Source organism: Talpa occidentalis, unplaced genomic scaffold, assembly GCF_014898055.3.
Source record: "Talpa occidentalis isolate TD23 unplaced genomic scaffold, MPIMG_talOcc4v2.1 talOcc4.4, whole genome shotgun sequence".
NCBI lineage: Eukaryota > Metazoa > Chordata > Mammalia > Eulipotyphla > Talpidae > Talpa > Talpa occidentalis.
The window spans coordinates 59,661,519-59,687,313 of record NW_023604295.1 but is presented as its reverse complement, the minus strand read 5'-3'; the positions used below and the strand labels follow the sequence as shown (position 1 = coordinate 59,687,313).

The 25,795-nt window shown below is 34.7% G+C and overlaps 1 long non-coding RNA gene across 1 annotated transcript in view; it reads left to right on the top strand.

Moving 5' to 3' along the window:
* Positions 1-25,795, top strand: part of LOC119256840 (uncharacterized) — a 92,232-nt gene that overhangs the window by 51,016 nt on the left and 15,421 nt on the right. Inside the window, exons 3-4 of the long non-coding RNA XR_005127903.2 lie at positions 21,373-21,610; positions 24,234-24,324. This is a non-coding gene — a long non-coding RNA (uncharacterized LOC119256840). The remainder of the gene's footprint in view (positions 1-21,372; positions 21,611-24,233; positions 24,325-25,795) is intronic.

The following is a 25,795-nucleotide window of genomic DNA, read 5'->3' as shown; positions in this document are numbered from 1 at the left end:
TTGAGTTGAGCAAAAGGCAGAGACTAGATTTTAATTTTATTAAATGTTTCCTGACATCTGGGTAGCTTCCAAATTTTGGCTATCAAAAATAGGGTCTCGGAGGAATATTTTACAAATTCTTTTGTAGACACATTTTTCTCATGTTTTGTGGCTAGGAACCTAGAAGTGGAATTACTTTGCCATAGGTTAAGAAACTACTAACAAGTTTTCCAATGCTGTATCACTTTAAATTGTCATCAGCAATGTATGGGTTCCATCATGTCTATTTTGCTTATGTATTCTTAATTCATCAATGAAATACTATTGTTTCATATATTGAACATTTTGGCAGTGTAGGATTTCTCCCCTTAGGTGTGGTCATTATGGCTCTCCTACCACTGAAGCACCCATGGTCCTCCACCATATTCTGTTGTGCTCTCCCTCCCGTTCAACTCCCCCACCCCTCTTGGATGCCTCAGATCTATTGTACTCTTTTCTCTCAGGAATGCTCAGATTTTTAAAAAAATGCCCATTATCACAATCCTTAAAAGCCAATAAGACTGCAAGCTGCACTTCTGATTTATGTGAGTGTGGCACTACTGAAGCCAAGGTAGAGGTTACCTTTTACTTCTCTCCATCATTCCATACAGGTAACACTGTGAAATGGTCTCTAGTAATGACAGCAGATATTACCAAAATTTAGCATGAATGGATTTGCATAAAATGTCAGGTGTGGAAATGCAAGAACTGATAGATTTTCCAAAATGGAAAAGCACTACAGTGACTATTTGAGTGTCTGTACATATGTGAGACAACTTCTGAGGATGTCTTCAACTAGCAGGGAAAGAGCAGTCAGGATTTCAGGATTTTAATCAATGAAGATGAAGCCAGCAAAAAAGTACCATTGTCACTCCTGAGAGTGGTAAGAGAAAATATTAATATGTGGCTGTACTTGGAATGCAGCCTGAAATAGATTGGTATGTGTTGTACATGGGACTGGACATAAAGACACTTTCATAAAATTCAAAGTCTACTACTTTATTATTTTCCTAATAACTAGTTTCTAAGTCACTGGGTGAAATAAACATCAGCATAATCCTTGCAGTTGACAAGTCATCTAAGTTTTTCCATTAGGTTGAGAAAACACTTTGTGATGATCTTTGAACTAAATAGCATTGATTGAATTAAAATAAACAGGCAAACAAAACCTTCCTGGGTTTTTAATCTCATGTTATAACTCTTAATTCCCAATAATTAATCTAAAATAAGTTACTCACTTCAAAGTACTTATGCAGAAAGAAATTTTCTTCTGAATATATTATTGTCATTGAAAACAGCTATTTCAGATTTATATCTTTGAAATGTACATAGTAGTATTATAATTTTTTTCAAATTCATTTAAAGTTTGGTTATTTGAGACTAAATACCTTTTTACCTAAATTAAATATCATGCGGGTGTTAGGTCAAACCCCAAATTCAATATATCATGATACACTGAATCACAATAAAATAACATGTCTAGGTTTGAGAAGATTATTCTGCAATACTATGATAAATAATGGGGATATAATGAAAATAATTTCAAATTCCAATTGAGATTCATGGAATATACTAGCGTGAGCTAATAGTGGTGGATCAGATGCTCACAAATTTCTTACATCCTATTTACTTTACTTTGGCTCCTGTGGCATTTCTGGCAGTGGGGTGATAGTAAAGTACTATCTGGATTAACTTATGAGGAAATAAATGTTATATCAGCCACCTATTAATTCATACAGATCAATAGAAGAAAGAATACCCTGCTAATCAAAATAAACTTATCATACAAAACTTTAAAAATGTCCAAGAAAATACTAGAAAGTCTTATGTAAACATATGAATTGGAACAGAGAAACTGTCATTGATAACAAAGGATTTAGTCAGTCACAAATTTGAAGATGTTTCCTTTGCTCTCACTTTCTAGGTGAGGGAACAATTTGAGAATCTTAGTCAAATTTTTGAGGGAAAGTAAATGAATTCCATGTTCTTTCATTCAGCTCCAGATTTGAAGTCCCATTAAAAAATGTCATACTGGTAGAATTAAGACCTTTCTTCTTTCAAAGTGCCAAGAAAGAGATCTGGAGGAAGGCTCTAGATCCCAGAAAATGTTGGTGGGGAAGAGGAGGCTGTAGTTCTTACAAAGGAAATCAAGTTATGGTCATGAGTAGATACTGGGAACCTAAAAAGTAAGAACATTCTCAAAACTCTTCCAAACACAGTTTTCTAGGAACTAAAGATGGGCCACACTGAATTATCCACTAATTCAGGCTGTTTAGAGGATAATTGAAAAATGTATTCGGCAAGGTAGATTGGGTATTGACAAACCATTTTTATTTTTAATCAGCATGACTATGTGAATCTTGAGTCTGTCACTTGAAATTTTATGATCTGAGGCATTCTATCCTGATTATCAGACTATTTTTTAATGAATAAAATCTACATTTCTTAAGTGGCTATGTGGAAATAACAATATATTTAAAGTACTTTGCCCATTGTCTGACAGGATAATCTCTCAGTAGATGATAGCTGCTATAAATATATCATAATTATTGTTTAGTTACTATGTAATTTATTCTCATTAATGGAGTAACATTTTTATCACTACATAAAAAATTGACTGCTACCAAGTAATTTTATATTTTTTTAATGTTCTCAGAAAAAGTTAAAAAAAAAAAAGGTACAGATTTTCTACCCCAAGTTTCTCTATATAAAAGATCTTAAGGAAATGTCTCCTATTGGCTTTTATCAGAAGTTTGTTTAGCACACACAATGGTGAATAAAGTGAAGGAGTATTTATTACTTCCTGGTACAATAGTTCATTTTAGCTCTAACTTTTTTTTGCATTTTCACTATCTGTTCTGTAGAGAACTTTGGGTATATTCTGTGTAAAACTGTATATGAAGAGGGCCATGTTCTCTTAGCTTTTACTTGCCTGGACACTAGGCTATTACCAAGGAAAACTGAAATTGCAGCATTAGTGATTGCATTAGATTGTGAGATTGTGAGCACTGACATAAGAAATTGGCACAGATTGGGTGCCTTAAACACACATTTATTTCTTCACCGTCTGAGGTTAGAAGTTCGAGATCAAGGTATAGTTATTTTTCCCCTTACCCTTTGTCTTCACTCAGTCTTCTGTGCATGTCTGTGTCCTGACCACCTCATTTAAACTTACTTTTTTAAAGGACCGATCACATTTTTGAGGTACTGAGGGTTAGACTTCAATATATGCTTTTCTTTGTGGGGCGGGGGGCACAATTCAAGCCATAACAATGTTATTTTAAAACCTTTTGAAAATTTAGGGAATCTTGGAACTGTAGACCCTTATTAAAAAAATAATATATTCATTAGCAATTTAGCAAATATACATAATATTACCTGGTAAATTGAGGGAAAATATTATTAAAAGTTTAATTGAATTTTCAGTGAACAGAAATCTTAGACACTAATTCTTTAATCAAGGCACTTTTTCAAATATGTATAGAAACATTGTTTATGCCATATTTTTTTCCTTCCCATAATAGGGAGTTTTACTGATCAAACATTAAGTATCAGTCAATTTTTACAAGATCTATAGTAAGCATAAGATTATGATATTGTGATTCTGGAAACTGGTATGATTCCTAGATATGTCCTGAAAGTAACTTGAGAAATCACTATTTGAGGCACAAATGCCTTAAAATACACACAATTAAAATAGCTGCATGTCCTTTTGGGTATTTATTCAATAACTATCATCTTATAAGATAGTTATTCAATAACTATCATCCTATAGATTCCTAACATGAATCTCATGTTAGGCCTGTAACAAAGAAAAACATGTAACGACAGTCTATGCTTATAAAATTGCTTAGTGCTTTGATAAGTCACCTTGCTTTAAGTTTTCAGATCAAGATAATGATTGTCTTGGCCATGTTAAAGATCCTCCAAGTGAAGGATTCGTTTTATTGATACCAGTTATGCTAAAATGCAAAGCATCTCACAATAATATTGTGCATATGGCCATTCAATTAGATTATCCTCTCCCTCTTACAGGAGAACTGCAACTAATGGGGACTAATTGCCTCTGAGAGCTTGGGACACTTACTTCCCCTCACGTGCTTTATATTTCATGGGAACAACAGGAACTTTCTCTGATAATGCCCTTACACTTTAATTAGAGAGTTGAAGTCTAATTTTAATGTTCTAACAATGATCAAAATGGAAATTATAAATATTTTTGAAGAAATACCAGCAGAATTATTCTAAACTCCACTGCTAAAATAGCTCATGTTAAATTTGTGGTGTTTAATTAACTTCCATTATCCATCAGAAAGGCTACATACCTGGCAACAATACTGAACAGATGCACAAATATGGGAGGAGACACTTGCTGAAAAATTTCAAAGACTTCTCTCAGTGTGCACAGCTTTTTGCTAGAGAATGTAATGTACCACTGTTTCAAACTGTGGCAAGCATTCTGAATTTCACATGGACATATTAATTTTGCATTCTCTTTTCAGCATGGGACCAGATTCTCCTTCCTGAATGTTAAAATTGGGTTTAGTTTTTATACATACACAAACAACACCCCATTGATGTAGTGTTAGCAGATGAATTTATGAAGCAAAACCCAAATAAGCAGCTCTTCTATGTGTTTTAACTGAAAAAAAGTATATATAGTTTTAAAGATTTATTTATGCATATAAGAACTGGGGTACAGGCCAGAGGTGCAGGGGGTGAGAGGATCCACCAGAGACAGAATGGGAAACAGAACCGGCAGATCTACTGAAATACACTGCTGAGGGATAGCAGTGGGCAAGTCAGGAGAGGTCTAATGTGCCATGTGGGTTTTTCCCTGGCTGGCTGGGGATCGAACTCATGATGCAGAGGCTGTGGATAGCGTCAAAGTGCTGTGCTTAACCCCTGACACCACCAGGGAGGCCCAAATATAATACTTCTTATTCATATTAAAGCATATGTAGTTGTTGATGGTATACTTTCATTTGTAGGATTTAAAGGCATTATTCCAGATGGCTATCATTTAGAGGGCACATGATTCAGGGTTAGGTGTTCGGAAGAAAAAGGGTGACACTATACTGCATTCCTTGGAGGTGTGGGGCACCGGCTTGTGTGTATGAGGTAGGATGTCGTCTTCTGTAGCCCTGACCTTTATGACTGATGTGACGGAGTAAAGACCCTGAGAATATCTAGTATATCTACTACTCTCATGGTTCATGGTTGCTCTACTGGGCAAGAATCTAGGGAACTCCTCTAATAGTGCACTCCATGTGAGAATCTGTGTCTTCATCACTATGTCTAGCTCACCTATCATGCTTATGAATGGGGAAAAAGTGCCTGAGCTGTGTGCACATGGGGAGCAGGAAAGAAAAGGTGAGAGGGACCACCTTATTAGGGGGATGCCATTCTTTAGCTTTGTGATGAGTACCTTTTCTCTGATTCTCAGGATTCAACTTTTCTCCACAATGATACATGTAAGTTTCTAGAAGGGACTCAATTTCCTTTTTATTCCCCTGCCTTGGTTGTGCCTTTTACCAACATTCTATCAGAGTAAAATAGGAGAAGGCTGACAAAAGGAAAGGATTGATGATATAAAGAGTAATGAAGAAAGGATTTGGGAGCAGAGATTACACAATGAGGAGAAGACAAGAGAAAAATATGGAGTTATCAGGCCATGTAAGAGAAATGGTCACATCTGTGGTCTCGTCTTACTTACCTTGTTTCCACTGTGAGGACACCATATGTAATCAGTATCTTGAGGACAAAGTCCTGAAAACAATAGCAAATCATGTGTCAGTAATAGGTTCTGGAAATGTGAGAGTGCAGAAACCTAAAAAATGTTTACACTTCCAGTAACAGCCAATCTTCCCAAGTCCTAGTGCACCTAGTTTTCCTGTTCACAATGTTATTTTTAAATTACAACCATTGTGAAGAAAAGCAAAACAGAATTATCCATTCCTCACTAAGCCTCAGTTCTTCACCAGGATGGCCCTCCTGTGGCCTGCACAGGGCTGCTTTGACACACTCTTGGTATGATGGTCTAACACATCTCCTGACAGGGCAACTTTTTTAGCTGCAACTGTATTTAGATAAATGTTTATAAAATTCTGCTTCTGACCTGTCACCTCCTATGGATCATTTTTTAAAAAGATCTGCTTATGCATATATGACCTGGGATACAGGCCAGAGGTGCGGGGTTGGGGAATGAGAGGATTCAACAGAGACAGAGGATTCAGCAGAACAGACTGGTGGAAATACACTGCTGAAGGGAGCAGTGGGTGAGACAGGAAAGGTCTGCTGAGCCATGTGGGTTAGCTTCCTGACTGGCAATCAAACTCATACTGCAGTGCCTGTGGACCACTTCATAGTGCTGAGACTTTTTATTTTTTAATTTTATATATTTTACATCATTTTTCATTTTTGCACAATGTATGCATTTTCATTTTGGTTATAGTCTCCATACAATTGCCACACCCCCTTGTGTTGATCCTATTCCCCTCTTCCCCCCGAAGTGTGTCTGGTTTATAGTACTTGCTGATTTTGATTTTTACTTTATTATAATTAGTTTTTTTCCTGGTTTTTTTCCTGGTCTCTTATTTAGGTTTTCTAAATTCCTGCTATGAGTGAGACCATCTGGTATTTTTCTTTTTCTTTCTGGCTTATTTTGCTCAGCATGATCCCTTCCAGCTCCATCCACGTTGCTGCAAATAGCATGAGTTTATCTTTTTTGATTGCTAAGTAATATTCCATTGTGTGTATATATACCACATGTTCTTGATCCAGTCATCTATTTTTGGGCATTTGGGATGTTTCCATAGCTTACCTATTGTAAATAGTGCTGTATAAACATAGGGGTGCAGAAACCCTTTTGAATTAATGTTTTTGTGCCCTTTGGGTAAATACCTAGGAGTGGAATTGCTGGGTCATATGGAAGTTCCATCTTTAGCAGGTTGAGGAATCTTCACACAACTTTCCATAGTGGTTGGACCATTCATTTTGCACTCCCACCAGCAGTGCAGGAGAGTTGCTTTTTCTTCACATCCTCACCAACATTTGTTGTTGCTAGTTTTTTTTTAATATGTGCCATTCTCACTGGTGTAAGATGGTATCTCATTGTAGTTTTGATTTGAATTTCCCTGATTACAAGTGATGTTGAACATTTTTTCATATGCCTGTTGGCCATTTGCATTTCCTCTTTAGAGAAGTTTCTTTTTAGCTCTTATGCCCATTTTTTGACTGGGTTATTTGTTTTTGTTGAGTCTCATCAGCACTTTGTAGATTTTTTGTGATCAGTCCTTTATCATTAGTGTTGTGTGCACAATTTTCCCAGTCGGTGGGGTGTCGCTTTCTTTTGGCTACTGTCTCTTTTGCTGTACAGAAGCTCTTTAATTTGATGTCCCAGCTGTTTATCTCTGCTTTCTATAGTGCTGAGACTTTCAACCCCTTGTGCCACCAGGGAGACCCTAATGGATAATTTTTAAAAGAATTTCTATTACAAGATAAAATGCAAACTGCATTTGCAATGCAATAACCTACCCAAGCAATCTGCTCACTGATTCATAAACTTCTCTTCATAAACATCTCTCAGCTCTTTCAACACTCTCAACCCCGCCCTTCACGTTCTCCCACTAGATCTTCCCTACTGAGTTACACAACTCATTTCCATACCTGAACCTTTGTGCACATCGCCTTTCTACCTGTATGCTTCTCATTTTTTTTTAATTTAAATCCCAACCACTCTTCTTTTTTTAATTTTATATATTTTTTACATCATTTTCCATTTTTGCACAATATATGTATTTTCATCTTGGTTATAGTCCCCATACAATTCCTACCACCATTGTTTTGTTCCTACTCCCTTCTTCCCCCACCCTGCCATAGTTTATCTCTGGTTTATAGTTGCTCGTTGATTTTTACTTTATTGTAATGAGTCTTTTTTCCTGGTCCCTTATTTAGGTTTTCTAAATTCCTGCTATGCATGAGACCATCCGGTATTTTTCTTTTTCCTTCTGGCTTATTTTGCTGAGCATGATCCCTTCCAGCTCCATCCATGTTGCTGCAAATTGCATGAGTTTATCTTTTTTGATTGCTGTTTTATGTTCCAATTTTCAGAGTTGCTATTTTCTGACTATACTTTCTAATAAATCTGACTATAATTTCTATTAATTTCCTAAGTTCCCACTGCACTACCTCAATGACCACTATGTATCATTTGTTTATTGGGAGTGAACTTTTAGATGTTTTTCTTCTTAAAACACATAACTTTAAAGAACTTAAGATCATTTATTTCAAAATGCAAGTCTTTTTGTCATTTACAGAATCTATTGTGGTATGATATACATGGAATGTATTTATACTTAAATGAGTAAATTCATCTTTTGGTTTGGATGCTGTGGATAAATGTTTAAGGGCAAAAGTTAATTTGATAACCAAGTAGTTGTAAATTAACACTGTAATTACTACAAATTATACTAGTTTATAAACATGTTATGCCACACAATAAGAATGGGTATAATTTAGTAAAATTTCAAATGTAAAATATAACCTTTCAATTCTACATGTTATTTCAAATTTTTTAAAAAAGGTAAAATTTATCTTTTGGATTATAACACTATATAAACTTAACCACCAAAATTGTATTAAAAGAATAGGTTGACCTGTAGCTAATAACCATTGCTCTAGGAATGCAAGTGGTATTCTAATAACAAAATAGTAAAAATAACAAAATTTATACAACCAGAGCACATTTATAAATTGTTGAGGAATAGCTTAAACGTTCAGGGTCTAAAAGGTCCCAATTAATATATTAAAGTAACTGCTCTTAATCCAGCATCAGATCACTGTATATTTGAGGTATATGGTAGGAAAAATCATCTTTTGTGCTAATATTATTGGTGGAAGAAAACAGACAATAAAATGACTTCTGCTATTGACAAAAAAATGCAGCTTTGATTTGCATTCCCCTTCCTACTAGAAACTTCAAAAAAGATCTTTTCTTATTCATTTTTAATCACAAATACAATCTAGAACAGAAGCCAAGAATAAACTTAATCTCTTGGTGAGTTTCAGGCATTTGACAATTATATAGGATGGCTCATCAAATAGGCATTGATTATTTGCATGAGCCAGGAGTATATAAACACTTATAAATACTTATAAATATTGCATGCAGAAGAGAAGCTGCACTTAGGTGGATGATTAATAGTCCTATTGTTGGTAATCTCTTGTATCTCTTTTTGCATGGACAAAGCAATTAGAAACACATTTCCGACTATCCCTGACAGACCTTAGATGCTTCATTGCGGAAAATTAAAATTTTAGACATTGGAAAGAGTGTAATAAATGTATCTTCACTCACCACATAATAACAATACCTGGGGGAGCTGGACAAACTCATAAGACCACAACTTGACTTACCTTTCTTCTTTTTGATAATCTTTTTTATAAAGCTATGAAATTACTTATTATGATAGTGGATTTGTGTGTGTGTTGTAAGCAAGACAGGGAAAGAGGAATGCTTAAAAACTCCAGATTAATAAATATTAATGCTCAAGAAATGGCAATTATACTCTAATAGGTATAGAGGTATGAAGATGAGTGTAAACCAACATTCTGGAAAAGGACATTTCTATCAAAGTTCCAGAGTCTTAGAAACTAAGTACAATTGATTTTCTTGAATATGAAAACCACCTTTATTTTATCCTTGAGTTTTGCATTATAGCCACTATAAACTAGATATTATAAGTCAGGTAAGTCATTTTGGGTTAAAAACTGCCATATCAGATTTCTGTCTGGAAAAGAATTATGGTTAATATTATCATCACTTACACTAAGGAAATGTTCACATTCTAGGAAAACTTAAAAAAGATCAGTTAAGTTGAGCAGAGTATTGAGTTCAGCTCATGTCATGAAAAATCTATTAGAAATATTTCATTAGCCTTTCCTTTTGTTCCTTTGAAATTTCCAGAAATAACAGGGGATATTTTTTATGGCAGGAAAATGGGTCCTACACAGGGGAAAAGGGTTGAATTAAGTTCTTACAAATAACTGCGTTTTTTTTTTTTTTTTTAACATCATCTAACATGTGCACCACACCTGAATAATGGGGTAAAAATCAAAGTCATTTAGATAATGTCCTTTGTACATCTTGTACACAAGATAAAACCCTATATATGAGTCTTTTCAATTTTAACTTGTAAATAGTATAATTGCAAAGTTTCCTATTAAGAACTTACTGATACCAAAAATCCCCCCCCAATTTAAGAAGTGCCTTTTTCTTTTGTATTCTTTCTTTTGTAATCAACCATAAAACACAGCTTTGAATTGGATAAAATGAATGTTGATGATTGTTTCAACTTTCTTTTGCTAAAACTTAGAAATTTTTTCTGTACTGTTATCACTGTCCTGAGTAGACTACTAACACCCATCTATATTAGGTTGTATGTCTTTGATAACAAAAGCCATTTTAGAAATAAAGGACAAGGACAACAAAATGAGAAGGTATTCCTATAGACAGTAAAATAATGACACTCTCAAAAGCTGTATTTGCCCATAGTCAAAATGTTTACTTAGTTGTGGATACTACTGTATTCCCATTAAAGAATAAATTCCCCACATAGTATAAAGTCCTAAATTATTTTTTGCCTATTAGTCATATATGTTAGGTTTTTTAGTCTGATGACATTTAAAACAAAATATATTGACCAATTAGAGCAGTTCATCAGATACACTAAAGAATGGGTGAGTTTATGCTGCTGCCTTTTTTTAAAAAAAATTTATTTTTATACAAAAAGTGGGGTACAGGCCAGAGGTACGGGAGGGTGAGAGGTTTCACCAGAGACAGAGTGGGGAACATAACAGGAGAAGGACCGAAGTACACTGCTGGGGGGTACAGCGGGTGAGACAGGAGAGGTCTGCTGCACCATTTGGGATTCTCCCCGACCAGCTGGGATCGAACCCGCACTGCACAGGCTGCAGACAGCTTCACAGTGGGGCGCTCAACTGCCTGTGCCACCAGGGAGGCCCAACTGCCTTTTTATTTAACTTAAAAATCCTCATCCTACAAGTAATGTTTTGTGGGTTCAAGGATTTTTTTTTTTTTTTTTTTTTTTTGGTGAGAGTTGTTAAAATTTAAGTATCTAAATAGCCAAAGAAGCGGCTTCAGTAGGGCCAAAAAGTTTTTCAGTTTGCTATTTGATTTTTCTCAGCTGTGTGCATAATGCACCACTGGAATAGTCACTGATTATTTTAACTATAGATAGAATCTAATTATAATTTGTGACAATCTAAATGTTTGCTAAGAATTAAAGAGAAACTGACCTGTAAGTGGGTGATTTTCTATTTTTCAAAAGATGGGTACTATGAAAAGTCATTTATATTCTAGAAAACTGGTAAAACAGTATGACCACATTTAATCACAATTCTCAAATGTGCATAGACACACACAACCTACTTCTGCTTCAACTCATTCCTCTGCATGCTCCCTTATGTCATTTATAAAACTGCTTTCTCCTGGACTCTGAAGGAAAGCAAAGCTTTGGGCCCCTTCATCTCTGAGAATGATTCTACCCTTACCAGCTTTCAATCCCCCTAGAGCCATTTTTCTGAATGAATTTGTTTTTGTTCAGTGATGTTTAGTGTACACAAACGAAACTGCATGTGAAATATTGCCCACCTGTGAAAGCTCTCAAGGGCGCTAAATGAGGTAAGCATGCCACGCAAGAATGATTGTTTTTGGTATTCAAGGATGGAACTATACAAAGGCAATGCTCTCAAGGTAAACCTGAAATGAGTCATTCAACATATTCAAAGGGCAAAATGAACAGCTTTTAAAGAATTATTTAGTAACAGAATGAAAAAAAAAATTGAGCTATGTGTTGGCTTACCACGTTGGTCCCACATTAGCCAACCTTAAGTACTAGCTTTTCTTATGTATAATATTCTTCATTCTTTCCTCTCTCCTTGCATTCCCCCCTCCCCCTTTCCCTTTTTGTTCCTGTCAAGGGTTTCCCAATGTAAATCTTTACTTCTGAAAGTTCATGACAACACCTGTTCTCTGTTTTCCAAGTTTACTGTTCTGTTTTCCTGAAATTAGATATTTAATTATACATTGTTGTGGATTAGTGGTTTCACATTATTTATTAACATAAATAATTTCTTTGTGAATACATCAAACAGAAAACATCCATTATTACCTAGCTTAAATATAATCATTACCACTAATTTTGAAACCCTTGTGTAAAATATTTTTCTTTTGCCCTATTAACTTTTTTTGATTTGTAGCAGTTAACTTTATATTCCAAATGGAATCCATCTTATTTGTGTGTTGTAAAATCTTGTATTTTAAAAAAAATCTATTGAAAATATAGAATACTATTCTTTGTGAACATGGGATAAGGAAAGATAGTTTTTAAACAAGTCATGAAGTATAGACCATAAAGGAGAAGACAGAAAATGTAAACTTCATTAAAAGCAAGAATTTCTTTGAAGGAAACAAAATCAATCCACAAACAACTATACTTGGATAAACATTTCCTTATCAATGCAAAGATACTATTTTAGAGAAGGAAGCTCTTCTGGCTCCAATTCCTTGTTATAAAGAAGTGAGCTAGCTGGGCCTCCCTGGTGGCGCAAGGGGTTGGGCACTGCACTATGAAGCAATGCGCAGCCTCTGCAGCACGAGTTCCATCCCCGGCTGGCCAGGAAGCAAAGCAACCCACATGGCGAGGCAGACCTCTGTCTCGCCCGCTGCTCCCCGCAGCAGTGTATTTCAGTCAGTCTGCCTGTTCTGTTTCCAGCTCTGTCTCTGTGAATCCTCTCACACACCCCCCACCCCGCATCTCTGGCCTGTGCCCCAGCTCTTGTATGCCTAAATAAATAAATCTTTAAAAAAGTGAGCTAGCTATCCTCATCATCATTCATTTGTAGGGTAGTTGAGCTGGTGCTTTGATTGCTTTTAATACCTCTCTTTTTAGCTATTTTACCATGGGAAGTGGATTTTCTTTTTAACACTGCTTGTTATTCTTTGCATTTCTTTACTCTGAGGAAAATCTAGTACATATATTATCTCACTGAAAACGGCCTTTTCCCTAATTTCCTGTTCTCAGCTCCTTGAAATATGATTAGAGTTTGGGGTTATTCACTCTATAGACTTTATATTTTGTTTTTTCTGAGTAATTTTTCATGGAATTACATTCTACTTCAATTCTTTCTGCATTTACGTCTAACTGCTTTTAATTTGAAATACTAAAATTTGAAATCTTATTTTTATTCTAATATGAAGAATATTTAAATGTATTTCTCATTTAAAGTTTGCTATTTTTTCAGAAATTTTAGTAATATTTTGATATCTCATTCAATTATCTTATAATTACCTGCAATTTAGAAATCTGATTCTTCAGTTTGACTCTTCTCCTGGGTTTCTGTGAATTCATGTGGGTTTCACTACTTGAATAGTGGCTCATCTCTGAAATTTTATCAATAGTAAGAATTTGGGTCCTTTAAGACATTTACCCCCAATTCTTTTTTTTTTTTTAAAGATTTATTTATTTATGCAAGAACCCGGGTACAGGCGAGATGCGTGGGAGGGTAAGAGGATTCACCAGAGACAGAGCCGGGAACAGAACAGGCAGATTGATGAAATACACTGCTGAGGGCAGCAGCGGGCAAGACAGGAGATGTCTGACACGCCATGTGGGACCCTCGCAGGCCGGGATCGAACCGGCGCTACAGAGGCTGTGGACAGCTTCACAGCATTGCGCTCAACCGCCTGCACCACCAGAGAGGCCCAAACCCACATTCTGTGGGCATATCAAAACAATGAACTAACTCAGCTTGTGGGGCCTCCCCAGTGGCGCAGTGGGTTGAGTGCGGCGCTGTGAAGCTGTCCGCAGCCTCTACAGCACTGGTTCCATTCCCGGCCCACCAAGGAGATGCCCATATGGTGCGGCAGACCTCTCCTGTCTTGCCTGCTGCTCCCCTCAGCAGTGTATTTCGGTCCTTTTGCCTGTTCTTCTCCCTGCTCTGTCTCAGGTGAATTCTCTCACCATCTGGTGCCTCTAGCCTGTACCCCAGTGCTTGTATAAATAAATCTTACAAAAAAAAAAAAAAGAAATAACTCAGCTTGTCATAAGACAAGAAACTGGTGTTAGAGAGGATGTTGAGTTAAGGAAAATTTTGTACACTATTGGTGGAAATGTAAATTGGTGCAGCAGTTGTGTAAAGCAGTATGGAGATTCCTCAAGTAATTAAAATGAAAACATGCATATGATACAGTTATCCCACTTTACCTTAGGGATAGAAAAATACTTGTTTGAAGAAACATATGTAACCTAATGTTCATTGCAGCCTTAGTTACAATAGCCAAGAGAAGGAAACAACCTAAATGCCCACTGACAGTCAAATGGACCTGGTATAGATACATAATGGGACAATAATCAGTTATAGAAAATGATAAAATCTTGCTATTTGCAACAATGTGATGAATCTAAAGGGTATTATGCTTAGTGAAATTCAAAAGACAGAAAAAGAAAAATGCTGCATGATTTCACTCGTATGTGGCATATAGAGAAACCAAATGGATAAGTAAAAATACTTTCAGACTCTCAGACCAAATTAATGATTACCGGAGCATAGGGTGAAGGTGGGTAAATTGCATAAAAGGTGAAATTATATATAATGAAAACCTGACTGGACTTTAGTGATTAATGTTATAATGCAGTTTTCAATAAAATATACAAATTTATTTAAAAAATTTTTAAAATATCCTTTAATGAAAAATACAAATTATGCTTTGTTCCAAAATTTTGTTTCTATAATGGAAAATATCTGAGGCTACTGAACACATTCAGGCCCTTTGTGCAACTGCATGGTGTTATTTATATCAGAATTGCTGGGGATTCACTATTTACTGGGAACATGTTTCACCTCTTTAAAACTTGACACTAAATATTTTTGTACAAACATTTCCCACCAAATATCCTTAGAATTTTATGTGGAGAAAGATCATTATTATATACAACGAAATGCTAAAATAGGGAGACATCAATCACAAAAACATTTTCTTCACTTCCATTAGGGTAAAATGAATTTGGGGAGCTTTTATGGCCCATATGAGACTGACCATGATTATCTTGGGTTATACCCACTGTCTAGATATAATTAAATGGGAATTTGAAATGACTTCAAGTTTTTCTGTAATGTATAGTATTCGAAGAAAGCATAGATTAAGGACTGTGGTCTCCATAATGTTTCACCCTACTGGGTTAATTCCTCATAGACACACTCAACCCTATTCTTTGTCTTCATATAAATTTGACCTACATATTAAAGTCAAAGATTTATTTAATCATGTGTAATGGTGGTATCTTTGTAATAATATTCTATAGAATTCTAAGATAAAAACCCATTTAATATTTCAACTCCTTTAATTATCTAAAAATAGGCCACTTCATCTTTAGGTTTGGACATTAATGAGCTGTCTACATTCCTGTGGCAAGTTTTCCTACCACAGCAAATCCTTCTCATTTAAGGAAGATCAATAGCTATACACATTTTTCTTTTATGTAGTCGTTTACAACTCACTTTCAATATTTAAAAGTACATAAGCAAATCCTACATGACATTTTTATTACCATTGTAATATCTCAAGTTTAATCTTGGCAGTAAATATAGTCTGATATAAACTTAGAAGGAAGACCGAAACTTAATTATATAAATCAAAAATAGTTATGTTTTCACTTTTGGGGGGATGAATGGCATCTTTGTAAAAGATACCTGTGCATGAGACACATAAATCAGTTTGATTCTCAAAGGACCTCTAGAAGTCATTTTACTTTTTAATATTACATTTTGGGAAGCATACTAAAGTTTGTTTTTGAAAAGTTTCACATGGAATTATCATTGTACATGAATGGATTTTAAATGATTTAGTCTAGTAATCTATAATTTTTGAAAAATTCCAAATTGCAAGGGCCAAAGATGGTCATTTTATGTTTGAAGACAGATTATTTTTGCAGTTATTAATTTTAAAAAAAACTATTTAAAAGTACTCTGGCATCACAGATTTGGGTTTCAATTTCCATACTATATCTTAAAATTTGGGTATTCTGGGCAAGACAGTTTATCCTGTGTCTAAAATTTTTCTGTAAATGGATGGGTGAAAATAGTCTTGGCTTTGATAAAAAGAATTGTCATAGTAAAAGACCATAGTAGAGGACTTTGCATAACATATAACACACTAAATATTGTTTCCTGTTAATAGCCATTTCTCTTGCTGAATACCTTTGAACAAAACAATGAAATAGAAATTTTTGCTATTGATGTACTTTTGGGGAAGACATAAAGCAAAACAGAAATGACAAAAGTTTTTGTATTATAGCTGTATTTATAAGAACTGACTTTACAATTAATTTTACTTTTCTCAGATTTGTATCCAAGAGAACTATGGATTTCTATAATAGTTGCATTTGAAGTTCATTTTGACCATTATGTTATAATAATCCAATCAGCAAAGCTTTTAATTTCTCACTGTGTTTGGATTGCTTTGGCCACGGATTGGCGGTCCAGCAGGGTGGAATCCATTTCTTGGCTTTTAGTAAAAAAGGGTTTAATGACTCAACTCTCATAGCTTGTTTAGGCAGAATTATTAGTACTAGGTAAAAACCTTGTGGTTTACTTAATACATTTTCTATGCTGCATTTGTTGTTTTCAAATGGTAGCGTGACATTCTTCCAAATCATGCGACTTTAAAACCTGCTGATTTATGTACATCAGCAATTTTAAAAGTCATTATATGCCTTAGAGTTTTCAGGGATACATGAAAATTTTCTAATATATACAGTAAAACTGCTTATATGAGTTATTTATAGTTGGAATATGTAAAAAAAAATACCGGAATGAAAGATGTCTGCGCCACTGATTTCAATGAAAGCTGACATGGAAGGAATAATATGTAATCTTATTGCTTAATGTTGTAACTTTGTGAGGCTATCTTTTATTGTGTTACTATATACAGCTTTGCCCATTACAGTCACAGTGCTTGGGAGAGAGAGATACTCTGAGAAGTCCAAAGTTTATTTGCTCAAGATGGCTTTTCCTCCTTCCACGTCACCTAACGATGCTGTCACACGATACAGAAAATGAGCAGCGTATAACCCTCTTTATCACCATCTTTCAAAAAGGTCTATTTCAAAATTGAGAAGACTAGATTGTATTAATTAAAAATTAAAAATATAAAAAGTTGTGCTGCCATGAAAATATCTCTAGGATTTATTGTGGAGAAAATATGAGTACTTGCCAGTATGTTCATAAAGTAAGCACAAACAAGAGACTAGTAATAGTGATATGTGGTGACAAATGGGTGACTTTGAAAAGGAAACCAGTGTATATGCTTTTGTCCATTGAGATTTTTGAAACCATATGACTATATTAGCTGTGCAAATATGTTATGAAATTATAATTACAAAATAAAAATGACAGATATATTAGCTATTCTTTTAGGTAGCTGTTCTCTGTAGACATAAAATTAACTCTGATACCTACAAAAATAATTTTTATAAATCATGTGCAGACAATGTAGCAAGGAACCAAGAATACTGGTAAGTAGCAATAGATTTATAATTGAAGCGTTTGGTTGCTAGGATTGATATGCTAATTTGACATCTGTTTTTGTATAGATTGTTCATTATTGTGACTAAAATTTCCCTTTCCAGTGTCTATTTTTCTTGAGAATAATCTCCAAGGCTCAGTTCAAACTTTACCTTTAAAAATTAAATAGACATTCCAGTACAATTAACTTCAGGCTTTGTTCTTTCTTAGGAATTCTGATTATGTATCAGGGTATACAAATTAATTTTACTGTATTTTTTTCTATCAATATTTTCCCCAAATACACTGTAAGGTACAATCTCAACTTTCACAGAGCTTATTCATTTTGTATTTCAGCATTTGGCAATGTTTCATACATAGTAGGAAAGCCAAAAAATGTTTTTGAAATTATTGAATAAACAAAATACATATGGTCATCAAAATGGTTACAGGAATATAAAACATAATTAACATCAAATATATATTCTATATGAATCATATATAATTATATAGAATATATATTTTAAAGAAAACTATAAGAACATAAGAGAAAATAACTTTATACTTTGACTTTAAGGTTTACGACTGATGAGGTATGAAAGGAATACAGGAGCAATGTTAATTTTGAACAATGTGCTCAGGCCAAGTTAAGGTAAATAAAGGTTAAATACTTTTCCTGAGGTAAGATAATTCAAAATTTCAACATTTAGGGATTTGAATGCATGTATATTTTCCCCAAATCTACACTTTTTGTAAAACCACTCAGAAACTCTAAACCAGTATTATGAAAATAATTAAAGAACATAGACTAGGAATTCCTACCGATACGTCTACATTTACTCTGCTAATCAGGAACCATTGAACCAAGAAGGATTTTGATGACTGATTAGTACCATATCATTCAGTTATTTTTAGTTCAGCTCACTATTTCTGGAGGATATAGGAGATAAAAAGATAAAACCAAAAACCTTGATTTTTCACAAAGTATATTTCTTGAGAGAATAATACAGGTAGGAGAACAGTTTGTGGGCATTTCTGATGTTAGTCTTTTAAAGATAGTAAGACTATCTGGTGATAGAAATAGTTTGGATTTGCACTTACCAAACTAGATTAGTGAGTTCAGGTTTCAGGTTTAGGTTTCAGGCCCTATTCTACTTTATTCCTTATTTCTGGTTACTTAGTGACATACGTCAAGACTAATATTTTTCATTTGTTTTGTGTGGAAATTTTGCTACCACACCCAGTTAAGTAGTTCTATGATTATCTAATTATGTCTGCTCAAGACTTTGATTCTTAGCACACATCATGGAAATGCCAAGACTTTTGTTCAAAGGCAAAAAACATGAAACTAATTTCAAACACGCGTAGTAAATCAACTTAATTGAACAGAATAAGGAAAAGTTTTTTCTAAGTATCTTTCCGTAAGTTTTAAATTTAATAAAACTGAAGCAGAAAATAAGGAATGACTACTAAGTACTTATTAACATATCTCAATATAATTGTGTGTTCTTTAAAATTGGAAAAATCATGTACCTTAAATCTATAAGATTTAATTATTTTCATACATAACTTATTTATGACTTTTCTGATGCTTTAACATCAGAATGTATGCTAAAAAACTGAATTCTCCTTTGACCTTAAACTGAGTTACACATTTTTCGGATAAAGACTTTTTAGATATATTAAAATAGGTGCCACAAGCATTTATCAGCTAGCTAGTGAGCACATTCTGCCTACTCTGAAAAGGTCCATTCCTTACTTGGAATTGTTTTGACTATAAGTATTCGCCAGAAGTCAAGGAAAGTGAAGAAAAATAGTTTCACCATTTAAACAGTCTTACCAAATGTAGTCTTAAAAATCTAGCCACAGTCATTGAACTAGCTAAACCTTAATTTGACATATCCAATGACAAGTTGAGCTGAAAAAAATAAATGGGTAACTTATGAGCGAGGCAGAATAGGAATCGGAATAGGAATCATTTCTATTTCCATAATACATTTCTTTGAAGGAGCTCAAGGCAAGTGATGAAAAAGATACGACATTATACACAAACTAATTTTCACTCAGAGACCATATCTGAGAACAAGGAATACAAAATATTCACTGGTAGGTGGTTCTGTGTGCTGAGGAATCTTTATTGGTTTTTTTTTTTAAAAACCTGTGATCTTATCCTGACATATGCAATGGTAAGATAGGATTTGTGCATTTCTCTGTTGATTCAACTGAGACCTCTTTGAACTCACTCATATTTAAAGCCTTGTTTATTTATACAAGCACTGGGTACAGTCAGAAGCGCGGGAGGGTGAGAGAATTCACCAGAGACAGAGCCGGGAGCAGAACAGGCAGACTGACGAAACACACTGCTGAGGGGAGCAGTGGGCGGCAGGAGAGGTCTGCGCGCCCTGTGGGACCTTCCCCTGGGCGGCAGGGGATCGAACTGGTGCTGCAGAGGCTGCGGGCAGCTGTACAACCCAGCGCTCAACCGCTGCGCCACCGGGGGAGGCCCCTTAAAGGCTTGTTTAAACTCCATCTTCCATGAATCCCTCTTGAATGCCTCAACTCGAGCTACTCTATTTTCTCTCAGAACTGTCAGGCTTTATTCAGTTAAAGCCTTATATTTAAGAATGCACTAATTGACAACCCTTTTGAAACCAAAGTAGTCATTTCATTGAAATTAAACTCCAGTTTAACAGTTTTTATTCTTGCTCTTTTGCCTGGGGAGTTTTTCCCCCCCTCAAAATAAATGAATTTTCTTGCTAGAAATTCGGAGACTTTAAATGTGACCTTAATGGTCAATTATATGTATTAACTTGACTGAGTCAAGTGGTGACCAGCTGTATGAGCATTAACTTGATGTGTAGTAAATATGTTTCTATATGTGATTAACATTTAAATTGATAGACCAAGTAAAGCAGATTGCACTCCCCAAAGTGCACATGCCTCCTTGCAATTCTTTGAAGGTGGTCTTAAGGTAGGACCTTGGTCTCCTCACCTCAGACCTTTCTTTGCACTTCAGAATTTGTTACTTTGCAGCCTATATAATTATGAGTCAATTATTTCTAATAAATTCCTTTATATAATCTAATAAATCCTGTTAGTTCTGTGTATCTGGAAAGCCCTAAATAATAAACATAAAATAAACAGAAAATGAGTTCTAAAATAATCCTTAAAAATGCTTTTTAAAGTTCTGCAAGAGGAAAACAACCATTGCCATTTCAAACTCCTTTTAAAAATATTTTGGTATTGGGGTCTCCCTGGTGGCACATGGGATTAAGATGCAACCTGTGAAGCTATCCCCAGCCACTGTAGCATGAGTTCGATCCCCAGCGGGCAAGGGAACAACCCAGATGGTGCAGCAGACCTCTCCTGACTTGCCCGCTGCTCCCCTCAGCAGTGTATTTCAGTACATCTGCCTGTTCTGCTCACTAATCTGTCTCTGGTGAATCCTCTGACCCCTCCACACCTCTGGCCTGTACACCGGTTCTTGTATGCATGAATAAATCTTTAATAAAAAAATATTTTGGTATTCAGCCAATGCTTTAATCCATTTGTGTAACTCTTAAGGAATTATGGGAAAATTCATTTTCACCTAGAGGTTCAAAGACTACTCAATTGAGCAGCATTAATCCAAATTATCAAAAAGAGCAAACAATTCTGCAACTTCTCTGCAACCCTAATTGATTGCCTTCCCTTTTCTTTTGCTTTGGTTTTTCAAGAAAAAGATTAAATGAAGGAAATACTAACTCTTAGCTTTCCTTCCTATCACAGAATCTTTTAAGATAAGTGATACAAGAAAGCAGAGTGTCAAGGGCGCTCCCTGGAAAAACAAGATACCAAGATCAAAAGTGGCTGACTGCGTTAAGAAGAGCTAAATACACTTCTCCAAAGAAGACATACTGCAAAGAAGACAATAGGCACATGAAAAAAAAAATGCTATCATCATATATCATTTACAGAGATGCAAATAAAAACCACAGTGAGATGCCCTCTCATACCCATGGAAATGGTACGTATCAACAAAACCAGAAACAAGTGAGAATGTAGGGAAAGTAGACTGTTCTAGCTCCTATGGAAAATAGACTTTTTCAAAATACTAAAAATAGACTCACCACAGGAATCAGAAATTCTACTCCTTGGTATCTACCCAAAGGACAAAAATACTAATTAGAAGGGGTTTATTTCTCCTATATTCATTAGAGCTCATTTACAATATCTAAGTAATACGAACAGTGTAAGTGTCCAAGAACAGAGGAGTAGATCAGAAAAATGTGGTACACACACACTGGAATGCTACTTGGCTATAAAGAAAAGGTAAACTCTTGCATTTGTGATGGCCTGGATGGAACTGGAAAGGGTAGTTCTAAGGGAAATAAGTCAGAAGTTGTAAAATACCAGATGGTCTCACTTACATGTTGTGGAATATAGAGAAACAAAACAAAGGGTTAGTCAGTAATAAATGTTTGACATCTGACTGCAAAACTAAGGGCAACAGAATGGGATAGTGGCAGCATGGGAGTGAAGGAGGAAGAGGGTCCAGAAGAACATGGAGAATTATTGCAGTACTCGTGATGGGCATGGTGTAAAATATACTTTTGTAGAGGTTTAAACCTATAACCCATAAAGCAGATAAAACAACTCAAACCCACTTTTCCTCAGTAACAATAATTTGGAAAAAAAATGACTTGATACATTTTTTGCTCATAATTAATGCTAACATACAAATCATTTGTTACACTTGTCAATTCTTATTCCATATCAATGTTCGTGACTTAGATGAACAGTATTAAAACTGGTTTAATTACCCTTGGAGCTTCAGAGTCTTTACAACATGTATGGGAATCAGATTATTGTGTTTTTACCTGCTGTAATATTGATCTATCAGTCTGAGGAGATAGGAACCTGTAGGGAAAAAACTGTTGCATTCTGCCCTTTCACAATTTGTCATCCCCTCTCTTTAAGAAGAAAGACATGAATCTGACCATCTTGAAATGTATTACAGTGGCTATCTCCTGAGGCTGAGTTGATTCTAATAGTTTCATCAGGTCTTTAAGTCAATGGACCATTCTCATCTGTATCTTTAAGATGTGTATTTACAATGATTTTTAATATAGTGTGTCTTAATCAGTTTGTAATTGCTTTGATTGGTTTTGTATTACTTACAATTGTGGCCTAATAATACTTTCAACATTAATTGAAGATAACACAACCTCTTTAAACCTAAAGGCTTTTAATTTTTTTTCTGTGATATAAGAGTGATAAATAATTCCTTGAAGCAAATGTTAGGATGAAATTTTGTAGAGTAACTGGAGCTTAAGAACATATGACATATAATTTCAGATTATTTTAGAAGAGTTAATTTATATTTCTTAATGAATAGATGACTGTAGGTGTCAAGCCACATTTATATTTGTGGTATACTTCCTTTTGAATACATGTTATACACTGAACATTTGGATCATGTCCTCTAACTGGAACCACTCACTAAAAGGAGCCAAGATTTCCTTGACTTTAGATCTGAGACAGAAAATATACAAATATTGGAGCAGCTTTTTCACATGACAGAAAGCAAATAAGCTATTAGAAAACAACAGAATACAAAAGAAACCTAATGAGTCATGTATAAAAAAAGACTTAATTTCCAAAGAACACCAAAAAAGAATATTAAACACAGATTAAATTGGCCAAAATGCTACTCAAAAAGAGACAGTCAATAAAAAATTCTAAGCCTAACTCTTTAGATTCTATTGGAACTAAATGGAGTACTAATATCTTAAGTCATAGACTATTTAAAAGAAATTATTAACCATTCATCTGCATTTCTTGTACAAACTTCACTTTAGGTTAAGCTAATAGTAATGATTGTTGAAAGAAATTCCTCTTTGTAAAAGAACAATTAATGAATGTGGATGTAAGTGCATAATTGTGAAATCACTATTTTACAGCCTCTATTTTTTAAAAGATAATTATCACCAATGGGCGAAACTGTAAAGAGAATGATGGATGACTTTATTATAATACAGAGGATTGTTTGTCATTATTAAAATCACTAAATTATATTTTTAAAAGTGGTACCATCATACACAGTCTCTATCTATCCTGACAATATTCAATATAAAGCACCTCACACACCTGTTGAGGTATTCTGACCAAAATATTGTTACCTGATTTTAGCTTAGATAATGGCTCCATTTATGAGAAATGCAAAGGGACTTTGTATTGTAAATTTCTTGCTTTAGATTGTGATATCAAATTTACTCAGTAACTTTCAAATAAAAATTGAGATTCAGTTGTTAATTCACTTATAAATTACTTCATTCACCACCAGAGGAAAGAATTATTTCCAAATATGGCACAAATTTGTTACACTGAATGAATAAAACACTATCTTAATTAAATCAAATAAAGTGTCAGAAAAATGGGTGAAACATTCAGTTCCACCCATATTTCATAAATGTTAAATCACTTTAAAATAATACATGAAGGTTTTAAGATGGGTTTTCCTCTTGATGAAGGAGAAAAGTACAGAAATTACATAAAAGGAATAATATAGGGTATAACTTTTGGAGTGTGTGCTATGTCATTAGAGAGGTTTGTCAAGACATCTACTAATAACCTTTTCAATTTAATAGACAGGTTTCTGGAAATTCTATTTCCTCATGATAACTTCAATCCAGTCTGAATCACTCTGGCAGGAGAGGCACCAAGAGTCAGGCATTTCAGGTACCAGAACACACAATGTAAACTTAAAACTTACCGGTTTATATGTTAGCTGTGCCTACTACAAATAGAAAAAGTTTATCTGTACAGATACAATAGAAACCATGAGTTGAGCAGAGTGGCATAGAAAAGAGCACTAGCATTAGGTTCCAAAGCCTTTTTATTTTTGAACATTCAGTTCTTACTACTACATTTTTGATCCTGATTTTCAAGAGATATGCCTACATCATAACATTGAAAAAAGAGGGAGAGTTTTTCCAAATTTTTATGGTAACATTTTTTTCTTAAAATGTTTGAAAGAACTACAATCAAACATTAATTCATGGAATATTTTGATAATTATATGTTGGAACATAACCATTTTACTTCTGCATGAATTTCTGTTGAAATGTGTTAACTTGAATGCTAAAAATTGGGTATTTATTACAACTATCTGAAAAACTTGCCTAGTCCATTTATCAATATGTAATCAATATATATTGATTCACAGGACATCCTTAACAAGATTATAAACCATTCACAGAATTAAATATATATAATGTGTATATATATATATATATAAGTGTAATAAAGGTTACCTAGCTAAATGAATTGCCTGATAAAAGTCTCAGTGCTATCACTGCTACGGCATGGGTTTGATCCCTGGACAGGTAGCTAACCCACATGGCACAGCAAACCTCTCCTGTCCCCCCTACCCCCACTGCTGCTCCCCTCAGCAGTGTATTTCAGTAGATCCACCTGTTCTGCTCCCCACTGTCTCTGGTGAATCCTCTCACCCTCCCCCCCACCTCTGGCCTACATCCCAGTAATTCTATGCAAAAAAACAAACAAACAAAACAAAAACAAAAACCTGAAAAACAAAACCAGCAATAATACAAGATGGTTCAAGAAATGAGGAACCGAGAATAGAGATAAGTAAAAACAAAAATCTAACAATTTGGGGCACTAGATGTGTTACAGTGACCAGAAGTCAGCTAAAAAAGCCATTAGCTATGAAGATGACCTATGATAAGTTGCCCAATAGACTATATCAGAATGTGTACCTCATCGATGCCACATCACTATAGCTGGAAGGAAAAGCAACTATGGATTGTAAAGACCAGATTGACTCATGTGTCTATTGAAATAGTCTAAGAAAAAAAAAAAAGATTTAGTAGTCTTAAGTCTCCCCTCCTCCCATTCATAAATTAGATCTGGCAACAATATTAATGAAATTTTTAAGGTGTACGATACACTCTCCATTCCTTTAACTACGAATGTTAGAAAAAAATAGATGCCTGCTTTGTAAAATAATCACTGCACCTTTCATGCAGGTGCTTTGCACATGTGCATGCATGCACACACACAAAAATGAAACCAAACCTCTGAAGGGCACAGACTGTACTAAAAAATCTGAAGCCTTTGTCCCCGAGTTTAGATCTCACATTTTCTACGAATAACCTTTTTAATAAACTTCTCTCTAAATTGTTTTAGT